Source organism: Adiantum capillus-veneris, chromosome 25 (genome assembly GCF_014529385.1).
Source record: "Adiantum capillus-veneris isolate H3 chromosome 25, ASM1452938v2, whole genome shotgun sequence".
Taxonomy (NCBI): Eukaryota; Viridiplantae; Streptophyta; class Polypodiopsida; order Polypodiales; family Pteridaceae; genus Adiantum; species Adiantum capillus-veneris.
This window is the reverse complement of record NC_140955.1, coordinates 16,725,634-16,738,914: the sequence shown is the minus strand read 5'-3', so window position 1 is coordinate 16,738,914 and position 13,281 is coordinate 16,725,634. Positions and strand designations below refer to the sequence as shown.

General features: G+C 40.3%; 1 pseudogene; it reads left to right on the top strand.

Annotated features, from left to right (window-relative positions):
* The first annotated feature begins 7,472 nt into the window (after positions 1 to 7,472).
* LOC147424480 (uncharacterized) lies at positions 7,473 to 8,096 on the top strand (annotated as a pseudogene).
* The last annotated feature ends 5,185 nt before the right edge of the window (positions 8,097 to 13,281 follow it).

The window sequence follows — 13,281 nt, the reverse complement described above, 5'->3', positions numbered from 1 at the left end:
GGACATGCGCATCAAAGTATAGCTCAACAATCATAGCACCAATGCTTTGGTCGACACAGGACCTAGAGTAAACAGTCAGTTATTCCACGTACAAGAAGGCAACAAGTCAAGCATTGGTAGCAAGAATAACGACAATCAAAGGATACAACAAGAACCCAACCCCGACATTGGGAGTAGTCAACTTGAACGTGATAGTACATGGATGTTCATGTCCTCATCAATTTGTATGCTTACTAGATGAAAACATGAATGAGACGATGATTCTTGGAATTCCCTGGATGCGGACATACAAAGCAGTATTAGATTAGGATACAAATCAGCTAAAGCTATCACCTAAAGGCGGGCAACTCATTGTTCCAATTTCACCAAGCAAGGAGGAATGGACAAGCAGACCAACCTACCAATGGCGAGAAAAAGCTCGACAATAGTCAAAAGTGCTAGCAACAGCTCAAACAATTAGTGTGTTGAAGCATCCTGATGGTACAATCAAACAGAGAGCACACAAGCTATAAGATTTGCTCTTTGGAAGACATCAACAGCAAACCTCGACATCAGAAACCCTTGAGTTAATTACTCAAGACCTAGGTCTTACACATCATATTGGTTTTAATTGCATTGATCTTCAAATCATGGTAGATCCAACCACGGCTATGCATAGACACGATTGTTCAACCCATGCACATAGTCGTCCCGGAGTACGCCATCTAGGAGGGGTGGAAGGGCACTAAGTACTAAGTAATTAAGGGCAATGTTTAAAAAGGGAGGAAAAAGTTCGACGTTAACGTGTGATTTTTTGCAAAATTACCTAATAATGCCCTTATAATTCATCATCAAGGGAAAATTCAATGATAATATCTTCTCAATGAGTGCAAATAGTGTATATATTATCAAAAAATCATTAAAAAAAAGTCCTTTTTGGGTGTTTTTCCTCATTTTTTGATAATGAGACTTAAAAATAGAAAAATCCAACAAAAAACAAGAAACCTGTGTTTTTCAATGGATTTTCTCATTATTGGATTTTTACTTTACTTTTTTAGAGCATTTTGCTATTTTCTTTGATTTTTTCAATAAACGTCAAAAATTAATAATAAATAGCAAGGAAGCTCATATGGAAAAATGGAAGACAGGATGGTGATTACAAAGACAAGGTGGACAAGCACAAAAATTTTCAATGAAATCAAAAGATGGAAGCGGGAAGCTTAAATTAGGCGGCCAAGCCTACTTTTGCAAAATTCTTGCAGAATGAGCTACAGGAATCCGATCAAGGAAATTTTTGAGTCTAACATAGATTTCACGGCCTAGTAGGACTAACGGGGGAATCTAGGGAAAATTGGTTCGGGAAGTCCGGGTATAGATATCCAGGGTAGGCTAAAACCACCTCATTTCCACTTGCGGCCTTTGTAGAGAGAGCTTTTCGACCTCTTTCGCGCGTCTTTTTCGGAGTCCACAATTGCTCGTTTTCAGTGCCGTCTCACACGAGACATGAGGGGTAAGTTCTTTACTCATCAATGATCCATTTTTTACTGTCGGTAGCTAGTCTAAACCCCCAGAAAAAACCCTAGAAATCGAGCAGTGCACGAAGACCTACGACCAAAAACTGATCATAGCGGCCTGTCAGGATGACCAAATCAGATGGGATTTGAACTATAGCATGCCCTAACATAATAGAACCCTTCTATATCATCAGTTGACCATTCGGAAGGGGTCGAGGGGGTCCCCAGTAGAAAAGCTAGGTTTTTGGCAAATGCCAGAATTCCGATCTGACTCCACAGATAGCTTGCCTGCGAGGCTCATATACAATGTATTATGATTGGTTCAGTGAAATCAATCAAGCAAAGCCCTCAGAAAGCAGAAAATGGCTCAAAGAATACAAAGCATCAAATTTGACATACGGGGTTAAACTGACTCCAAATGAGCCAAAATTGAATGAGCTGCTTCACGACTATGTTACGGACAAGTCCAAAGCCTCAAAGTTGACTGACCAACCCAACAGGCAGTGTAGTCACAGAAAACGGCAATTTCAGTGTCGACAAAGCACAAAGTGATACCGGCAAGACCAAACTTGACCAAATTCAATGTAGGACTTATTTTAGGTGTATAGAATGTGTCTAGGTCAAAATTTGTAAGCTTTGCAAAAAAATTGTCACTGTTGTAAATAATCGTGATTATTTACTTTTGTACTTTTTTTGCTTGGAAATTGTCACATCACCTCACCTATCATGTGTACACACCTATTACATACCAAAAATCAAGTATGAGCCAAAATGAGCACCTATAACTTGGAAAATTGTCAAAAAATGCAAAGAAGTCTTTGCAAGCCAATTTTTGGGTTATGGATAACATTTCTTGATCCAAATCACCTTATATCTCATACACAAGGTCTATTTAATGCCTAGAATCTAATTGTACCAAAAAATGTTGATTTTGGTAGAAAAGTTAATAATTACGATTATTTACTTTCTAGCCAAATTTGGGGAGTTTTGATATTTTTCCATCATACATCCAAAGTACATGATGTAATAAGCCCATTAGCCAAGTTTGAACCAATTTGGAGCTCAAAATCTCAAATTTCCACTATATCTACTGTTTCAAATACCTAAAGCCAAAAACTAGGACCATTTTCACCCTATGCATCCAAATAAGCCCATATTTCACTCAGAGTATGTATTTGGTATATACTTCAAGCCTATGAAGCCAAGTTTGCAAAAAGTTAAAAAATTTACTCAGCTGTAGATAATCGTGATTATTTATTTTGGTTGCAAAAATTTGTTTTGACTTTATAGTTTTGTTCCTTGCATGTTTTTATGCATCTATGCTTGTTCAAAAATTGATTGAAGCAAATTGGACCAAAATTGTCAGCATTTCAACTAAAGGACAATTCAGAGAAAAATTCGACAAATCTGCTAACTTTGACACTCTATTCACTGAACAGGAACCATGCAAGCAGTAGAGAAAAATCTCAATCAGAAGGAAAAGTTACAGGAACTGCCCGCATATCAATTGGATCCAGATTCAGTCAAAGTAGCCAAGGTAGCATATCTTTCCAAAGAACAGCTAGAAGAGCGTCACACCACATTCTTCACTGGAAAATTCAAGAGTGAGGAGGGAAATTAGGTAGAGTTGCAACTCCTACCGAAAGAAGTATACGATGTTGCCACGAAACCTGAGACCAAGGAAGCCAACCACCACAGGCTAGGACTCAAAGACTTTTATAAACAGGAGCCGTGCGGTGTGGATTTTCAGAAAGCTTATGAGCTTTTATCCACAATTAAGGAAGATGGAACCGCCCAAATTTTTGACACGCAGGGAAATAAGGTCGAAGTGGTAATAACTAAAGAAATAGTGGCAGAGGCACTCAGACTGTCCATAGAAGGAATGACCATGAGGGAAAGGGACAGGAAAATGACAGGTACATTCACCAAAGAAACTGCAGTAGCTAACTTTGTAGATTTTATTCACAAGCAAGTGGAAGAGCCAGCCAGGTTATACCACCAGCATTTCCACTTCTTGGCAAAAAGGCCACCAAGGTACACCACGCCAAATCACGCGGTTGGCACCACTTTCAGACAACTTCTCAAGTCAACAACCAAGCAACCAATGGATCACGCTCAGTATGTCTTGATTACTCTGAAGGGCACAAAGAAAGAAGGGAAGATTACTTACCTGGGTGCACCATAAGTCTTGACAAGGATTGCGTACCATGCCATCGGCATGGCCGACAACCTACCACCTGCCCCAAACCAAAACACATGGATATTGGCAGCACAACCATCTCCTCGAGCTACAAGATCAGCAAACAAAGCCTACAAATTTGATGAAGAGTCATTGAAAGCTCGTCGGAAAGACACAACAACGAAAGCTCAGATAACAAGGAAAAGAGGGCAAGAAGAGAGGAGATGAAGAGAAAAGTTGTGGCCGCCCACCAAGAAGAGCCAGTGCAAAAGCAAGCTCATTTTGAAAGAGAAAAACATGCTTACCAACGCAGCCGACAAGCACAAGGAAAGGACCCCGAAAAATGGGTGCCTAGTGGACTTAAGGGCCCAAGGACAAAACACCACACCAGAAAAGAAGCTGAAGATCCCATAGAATCTTTAGAAAAAATGTATCAAGAAGCAGAAGCCCTGAAGCTGAAAGAAGCCCAGGAAGAAGCAAGAAAATCAAAAGAGACGGAGGACCAGAGACAAGCCGAGGAAGCAGCAAGGGAAGAGGCACACCATGAACAAGGTTACGAGTCTCCCCAACCCACTTCACCGCCTATGGAACAACAAGAAAATCATATGCCAAGCGCGTGCCAAGCCCACCACCATCACCTGCACGTAAGGACACCACCAAAGAAATAGAATCTGAACCAAAAGGAGCAGAAGAATTTGAACAAGAGGCTACTCCTACACAAGAGCAACAAAAAGAGAAAGCCACAGAAGCTGAGCCCACCAAAGAGACAGAACATGAATCAAAGGAAGCAGAAGACTCTACACAAGAGGCTACCGCTATGCAAGAGGCTACTGCTACACAAGAGCAGCAACAAGAGAAAAAACCTGAGTCGGAAAAGGAAGTGAGTCTTGCACCAGAGGAGACCACAAGGTTTGAGCAAACACAGGAACATGGAACAAAGCCAACATCTTCTACTTCCACACAGCAAGAAACAGCCAAGGCATCCACAAAGCCTCAGGAAGGCAAGGCAAAAAAAGAACAGCCACAGCCTCAAGGGCAAGAAGAACCAGCAACCACGACACAGCCGAGAGACACACAAGAGGCTGCAGGCACATCAACCAAGCTAGCAAGACAAGAAGATTGGCAATCTAATGACAAAGTTATCCTGCAAGCAGGGATTTAATATTTACGTAATTACGTCAAATTTTGTGTGATCACAAGGTCTTATTGACACATTTACATGATTACACTAAATATAATCACACAAAACCCGGTTAATGGTGACTTGTGAACCCACTAAATTCCCGCCGAGCTTTTGAGTATCCCCGGCGAGCTCATTCATCATTTTCCATGCGAGCCTGTCAGGAATACTAAAAATCTCGGCGGGCTCGCAGCATTATATATATGCGGGCCCGATCGGGCCCGCTGGGTGTATTTTCGTCTTGCTTTCATCTTCAGAGAGAGAGAGAGAGAGAGAGAGAGAGAGAGAGAGAGAGAGAGAGAGAGAGAGAGAGAGAGAGAGAGAGAGAGAGAGAGAGAGAGATTACGACCACCTTTGCAGGTACGTCGAGAGGTGAGAGGGAGAGAGGGAGTTGTGTGGGAGCGTGCTCTGCGTCGCAGTGCGCGACAACAGCAAAGTACCTGACCACACGATCCGGGTATGTGTTGTGTGTGTGTATGCGTTGTGTGGTAGCGTGCCTTTTGTCGTAGTGCACTGTAGTAATAAGATACCTTACCACACAATGGGAGTGTGTGCGTAAGCTGTTCTATTGAACAATGCTTATCACGGGGGCATCACATCGGTGACGCGGGCAAGATGGTGTCCTTGTGGTAAGTATTGGCTTACTGTCTGGGTACTACCTTGGTAACGCGACGAATCTAGTTTCGTTATGGTAAGTCAACTTCCCTTCTCCTTTCCCAAAAAACATATGGGCATCGATCGTTAAGGAGGCTATATGATATTCGTATGCAGACCATTGTTTTTCCTTAGATTCAGGCGGCACTCGGTCAGTAACGTGGCTAATAGAGTGTCATTTGTTAGAAGCATCTATTTTTGCATAAATGTGGCATTCAAGTCGTTAACCTGGCCGTACGAACGTCATATAATTTGTATGTGCATGTGCAGTTAATTTTTTAAGTATTAAGTATATGAAATACTTGGTCGGTAACGCGGCTGTGAAGAGTATTTCATATATCCATTTGAAATTATATACTAGCTAATCATATTCAAAAGAATACTTTATTCATCAATCATCGCTATTTTAAATGTTTCATTTATATAAATTACATGTAAAAAAGTATTTGCACACAAATTGCATGTTTAATATTCTTTTTTAATCTTTTTAAAGGACTCTCAAGCATTATTTCTATTTTTAATGCTTCATTTACATAAATTATCTATAAAAGATCTAAAGGCACAAAATTTGCATGTTAAATCTTCTTTTGTATCTTTTTAAAGAGCATCAATTATCATCGCTTTTTGATTGCTACATTTACATAAATTCTATGTAAAAAAGTGTGTGAACACAATTTGCTAGTCCAAATTGTATACTTCCAATGTTTTAAATGTTTTTGAAGGTTTTAAGTCGGTGTGTGCTTTTTTTGAATCAATATGTACGCACGGAGAAAAATATAAGTTAAAAATTCAATATATGCTAAGATGTGTCAGACTGTTAACATGTATTGTTTAATCTAAATTAAGTTCTTATAAACCACTTGTTTGAACTTCTTTTTACACTTGTAACAGATTGCAATTTTAAGTAAAGATTATTTTCAGTTTTTATCAATATTTCCTTGCACATTTGTTAAAGTCTTCAAGTGGTGGTTAAGAATTTACCTGAGATAGTATGAGAGTGTTAGTGTCATTCGCAACCATGAATTTGTATTTGATATGCTGTTTTTTTATTGTCCAATGCAAATATGACGTCAGATCAAAAGAAATGTATTATGCGTGTCATTTGTAAAGAATTTATTTAGGGCAATCTCATCATGTGCAGCTGATCGCATACAGCAGATTAGTGAAAGCGATGTCTACATCAAAGAGATCACTAGCGCTATATGGGAGAACACAGAGCGCAGGTTGCGACTTGAAGGCCAATACGAGTTGTTGCTTCCAGCTGGGATACGAGAAGCTGACGCCCACCACAAGGTCAGGTCAGGACAGTGTTGGGCAATATGAAAGTATGTTGCATAGACTTAAAGGAAGATATCCTACCTGCCTACGACATGTCAAAATTAGAGCTCTGGGATAAATTGTGGAAAGAACAGAAGGTAAATATGAAGCGTGTGAAAGCATAGGACCAAGCAGCCTTACCCAAGAGATTGAAGATGGCCCAAGATGCGCAAGCAGCTTAGGAGGTCGATCAGATGCCAGCGGCACCTGTACAATCATGCGCACTGCTTTGAATGCAAAGTGCGCTCATCTTGTCGGTATCCCTAACGAAGCCTTGGTAGAAGGTATGAGGATTGGAGAAGTCTCCTTCGGTGTGTGCACATTGTACACTATAAAAGGCATCTCATTTTTTCCAGACCGCATTACATATGTGGGAAAATGTTACAAGGGAGGGAGTGAGGCAAAATTTGACAACTTTTAGACAGAGCAAGGAATGCAAACGCTTCACCCCTCCATTGTAAGATGCATTGGGTTTACTACAGAAGCTCCTTGGATCACGATATTCCCATACTACAATGGGGGTACCGTGGGCGATATGATGTGTCGCTTACCGTTCGCTCACGGATTGTTCAGATGACACATGCACAGGCTACAACAAGGTTGGAGGTCATTGCCTGTAGAAAATCTTCCTGTAAGCGAGATAGACACGATGCGGATCAAAGTAGTGATCAAGCAGATGCCATCAATTTGTCATGCCTTAATCGACGACGTTGCAGCTGCCCACTCGATCGGTATAGTGCACAGTGACCTGCACCCGTTCAACGTAATGTTGGACTGTACTTGCACCAATAAGCCCCGCGTCGGTATCATTTATTGGGGTATGATGCTGAGAACACTAGCTAAGCACGTAGTAAATAATTATCTGCATCCAAGCGCATAGTTGGACGAAGCAGTTTTGAATGCACAGAGAGCAAGGAATGTTGAGATGGCTAAGCAACCGTGGATTGCTCCTGAACTATGTGATCCACGGTGCACAGATGCATACACAAAAGCGAGCGACATTTATGCATTGGGCTACCTATTCGACATGCTGGCAGATTTTTGGAGTGCAGCCAGAAAAGTTTATTTTCCAGAAGAAGTTTTTCACCACCCGGGCGAAGATGTTATGAGGGCTATTCGAATTAAAGTAGATTGTTGGATGAAGTTAAAAGAGCAGGACCAAAGAACGAATGCTTCTGACGTGTTGATATTTTTCAAAGAACGTTTAAAGACAGACCCTAACCCTATCCAGCGTCCACTTGTTGAACTTGCACCATCATTTTATCCAATTTAAACATTTCTATGATATACATATGTCTTGTCTAGGGTATTCTTTTTTTAATTGAAGTGTATTATCTGGTTTGAAGTGGTTCACCTAATTGAGTCAATTATCTTTAGTCATTTCAAATTTGTCATTTAACTGTCAGTATTTCAAATTTTCCTTGTGGTTCAATTAGTTGCATTTGTTGTGGTTTGATTTGGCACCCAATCATTGCCTTATGATCAACAACAAGCAATTGTTAATGCATTTCAGCGCATAAAGTCTCTGGCACACGGCATGTCGGCACAACAACAAGCGATGCATACTGCTCGCGGGCTCTCAAAGTGGGCAAATCCAAACCATATGCAATGGAAAGAGATCAATAAAGAAGTGACAAAGTACATGATGAAGAGAATATGGCCATGTGAGGACGCAAAGATCAAGAAAGGAAGGTGGAAGGTTTCAAAGTGCAACCATGATGCGATCAAAGATAACGCTGAGAGGATTTATTTGGAGGTTTATGGCCATCCCCTGCACAATACAGATTGTGCGCTATCTTTTGCAAAAATATTATATGTTCACTTTGTGCAACAGCGACCATTAGACTTCTCGTCAAAGGAGACAATTGTTGCCTTTATAAGCGTTTCTTCCCTTGGACAAACCAACATTACATTGATCAGTGGTCTTCTCTGAACATTTGACTAGCCATCACTCACAATCGTACATCCTGAAAGCAAAATATTCCCAAGAATTATTTTGTCAACACGCTCTTTGACTTCGATGTAACATTTGTCCAAGAAAACATTTCTTATCGTGTGATAAGAAGGAGCTGAAAATCCTAGACCAATCTCACCAATTTTCTTCCAAGCAGCCTTCCGATGATTGTTGTCTACCATGACCAAAGCACTTCCAGTAAAGAATATTGATTTGGCGAGTGCAGTTTGTGCGTCTTCTAGAGACTTCACTCGAAAGCTTTGATGTAATGATTTTTTGACGCATTTGACAAAGTCCACCTTCATTGTGACGTTAAAAGGAACACTGCCTGGAATTTCCTCTCCTTGCGTAGGTTGTTCTCCAAGGTTAGTTGGCGTCACTACAGGATTTGCGGAGTTAATATTTGGCTCTGGGAACTCTTGACTCAAAGGCACAGAGCTATATATCTGTTGTCTCTTGCCACCCTTTTTGGCGAGCTCTTCTCTCAAACGCTTTGCAACTACAGGTGCTTGAGGGTGTTCACGTTTCTTACAATTGTTTTTAGCGCCAGCCAGAAAATGATCCCTAATACGTGGTGCAGTGCCTGATTTTGTTGCATGACAAAATTTACATTGCCACTCCATATATCGGCCACATATGTTGTGAGCATAATTCCACTCTTTGCCAGGAGCTTTTTTATTCTTTGGCTTCTTCGTACCACTTGTGCCCACATTTTGCTCCATTGCTTTTAAATTAAAACTGAAAACAAAAGAACAGGATGTTCAGTTTTTGAAACATTTTTCTTATTTTCAATATATATATAATTTAAAAATCATTCAATATGAAAGTAACCATGATGCACAATATGAGATTTTCAATGCACGCTAGTCAATCCACATATCGATCACCTATATTGTGAGCAACCATACACATTGAAATGTAGTCTATGCATGGCATAATAACTATAACAATGCTATGAATCTCTCTATGCAATTATTATTATAACGATTATTTATATGTCCACTTTGATAAATGCAAACAATAAGACACATCTAATTTCATTTGCTACAAAAAAAAAAACGAAAGCAAAAAAAAATATAATAGGTTATTTCATACACTAATAATCTATCGTAATACATAATGCACTCTCTGTATAAACCAATGCATGAACTAACGCAAATAAATTTTCAATATAATCACTCAATTGAGGACTACTTGTACCTAGTGAAGGATTGTAGCCCACCCATGCAACCAATTCAATATATATAAAAGCTATTTTAACCCAATCAAGGATTATAGCTCTTATATTGTGGAGTGACAAGTGTAAATCAACTCAAATGCAAAACTTCAAGGATCTTTATATGTCCGGTACACTAGTAGAGGACATCCGACCCTTGACTATCGACTCGTCATTTACATATGCTCATCTTCTAAAACCAATTACAACCCTCATTTGCACCAATGGCTTCTTCGCAATGAGCATGATTCTCCACGTTTTCAGTTGTTTTGGTTTCGTACCTTTATGTCGTCAAACGAATTAAATTTGTTTAGAAGTGGTTACCGAATTAAGAATCACGCTTAGCCCAAAAAAAGGACCTATGACTCTGTAACCTTAGGTCAATTCACAAGGAGATGATTATACCCGGCACTCGGATACACTCCCTAAGGATTTGCCTAGCTAAAAGACCGGGGTTAGCACATTATTTACTATATATAATTACTCCCGCCTGGCTTTTTTATTTTCTTGGCGGGCCCGCCGGGCTACTGCATATACCCAGCGGGCCTGCCGAGAAAATGAAAAAGCCCGACGGGCCCCGCAAGGAAAAATAGAAACCCCGGAGGGCTAACCGACTCTATAGGTTTTTGCAGGTCAAAATTAAAGTCACATTAACAATTAACGTGATCACGTGATTTTTTTGTGTAAATACTAGAGTTATTGACGTAATCAACCGATCGTGATTACGTTAATGAAATCCCTGCCTGCAAGTAAACGAATATGTAAGGCAAATTCAGGATATGATGGAACGACTCTGCTCAGTAGCACTTGGCCATAGCACAAAGGCCAAGGAGTTAGAGATGGTGATTGACGCTCTCCAAGGAGAGTTAGAAGACAGAATGAACGTCATCACCGATCTTTAGAGTCAAGTGCAGAAAATGAAAGCTGAAGCTGAACTACATCAGCTAGCCACATATAGACAACAAAATGAGATGAAAGAGCTAGGTGATCTACTCACAAAGTTATCAAATGCTTGCAAATTGAAAGACGAACAGCTGACAGAAGGTTAGAAACAAACTTCTAACGACCACCCTATTAGCTCAAAAAATTCAGGTGCAGTTGGATGTCGCCAATGCTTCTTTACAATACTCCGAACAAAGAATAAATAATCAGGCAATTTTCTTGCAGCAAATACGTGAAAATACAATCGTAGCCTCGATCAAAGGGACAGATGAAGTGTACAAAGCATTGGAGAAAAAGAACAAGGACCTCGAGCTAGAACTAAAGTTAGAGAAATCTCAGCGAAGAGACTTGGCTTTGATGCGGGTCTAGAGAGAAGAAGAGCTCCTAAAAGAGATAGCAGAGCTTAAAAGAGTTAACCAGCTGTGCTAAGAGACGGAAAGCCAGAGATCAGGAAGAGACAGGCACTTCATGGCAGCCACATGTAGATATACCCTCAGTGTCATTTGCTGAATTGGAGACACAGACCACAGGAGAGCTGAGTGGTGAGAGGTTGAGAGCCTACACCAACACTCTTGGATATGGAGTGCAAATCCAAGCAAGAGCCATGCTTCAATGCTTAAGATTTCCATCTCCTTCTTCTTCATTACCATGCTATTATGTATGCTAGCAACAAGAGTTATGATAAGTGAGGACCTAATTCTTTCTCCTGCGAAATGTTTCTTCTTCCTCTTCCCTACCCTCATTCCCTGCTAGCTCTCTCCACCTTCGAAGGTGTTTGAGGTATTGGGACTGAGGCTTGGGATACTTAAAGCTTTCTTCAAGTTTATGTTATCCTTGTGATGCATGAAGCTTTCCATCTTCATTGCATCACCTAGGTCACAAGGAACACAAAGATTGTATTGTAACAAGTCTCTCTTAATGGGAGAAATCATAATACAATTGCCTATTGGAGGGGGGACCGGCTCCACATAAATCCGGTCCTCAACTGTTGTCATGTTCTCTAAATTTTCTCTCTTGCAAAAGTATTGTTCATGTCAAGTTAACTAATTGCTATGATTATGTTTCTATATTCAATTATGTTCACCCGCTATGCTCACAAAGTCATTTCTCAAAAGTACTCTCATTAATTTCCGCTACTCTCAAATTAAATAGGCCAATTCCATTACATTGCCAGCTCCCGAAAAGGGACCGGCCACAGAGGAATATATGGTGAAAACCCTAATGGGCGCCATGTCTTTCTTCAAAAGTCTGCTGGATCTTTTATGCGCAATGTTATATAAAATATGCTGAATGCTGCTTACTTGTATTGAATTTTTTCATGAGCCAGAGCAAGCATGTGCCCCGTGGATGTCATTCCTCGAGGGAAATAAAGGTTTGTGCCATGATCTCAGTGGCCAACCTTCAGAAGAACTCCTCTATGGCTTCTATGCCGGATGCATGTTTTTACCTTCACACAATATGCTGGCGTTCAAGGAAGCGTTCTACACGGGATTCTTCACTTGGCGAACAAAGATATTTGCACCAGTGATCAACAACCTCACATCCAGGTTTGTAAGCTACTCAACGTTGGAGCTGAAGAACAGAGTAACCATGCAGTTTCTACAAGTGCCAGATAAAGAACAAAAAATTAGATACCAAAAGACACTGGATGCGCTTAAAGACGGCCTCGCCAACCACTAGCCCGAAGACTATTTCAGCCCATAAAGCTGTGTCAAGGGACGACACAGGCGAGGAGGGGGGAAATGCTAGGAGCAAGCTAACACGGATACCATTTTTTGGAGTTCTCTTTGTAAAACACTTATTATTTTGATAAATCAAGAATATTCTAACTCCTATTTTCTCGAATAAAATCTATAATTAATGAGCCGAGGCTACAAGCTTCGAGATTGTATCAACCTATCATTACCTAATTTTGGTAGAACTCCAGATTATTAGTTTCGACCACCCAAAAACCTTGGCTAAGGTATAAAAGCCAATTTTTTGTAAGTTTTTCATAAGTTTTGGATAATGAAATACACAGCGTGAGCTAATGACGCTCACTCCTCTCCTTCTCGCGCTTCCTACTCCCTCCCCGATTGTCACATTTCAGTCGTGTTTGTTGCATTCCAACAGCAGGTAAGAGCTCTACGCATTGACGTAAGCAGTTCATAGTAATTTGTAGCTTTTGGCGTTGCCGACCCGCGACCTAATTTCATTATAACTAGGAATTTATACTTTCAAATCAAAAACTAAGCATAGGAAGGGTATTGGGGCATCATTGCTAAGCATTTAGATGCATTCTAGGTTGAAAACGACTAAGTCAAAAATCCATTGCTGTTAAAAATTGCAATTTTGGAACTTGACCTA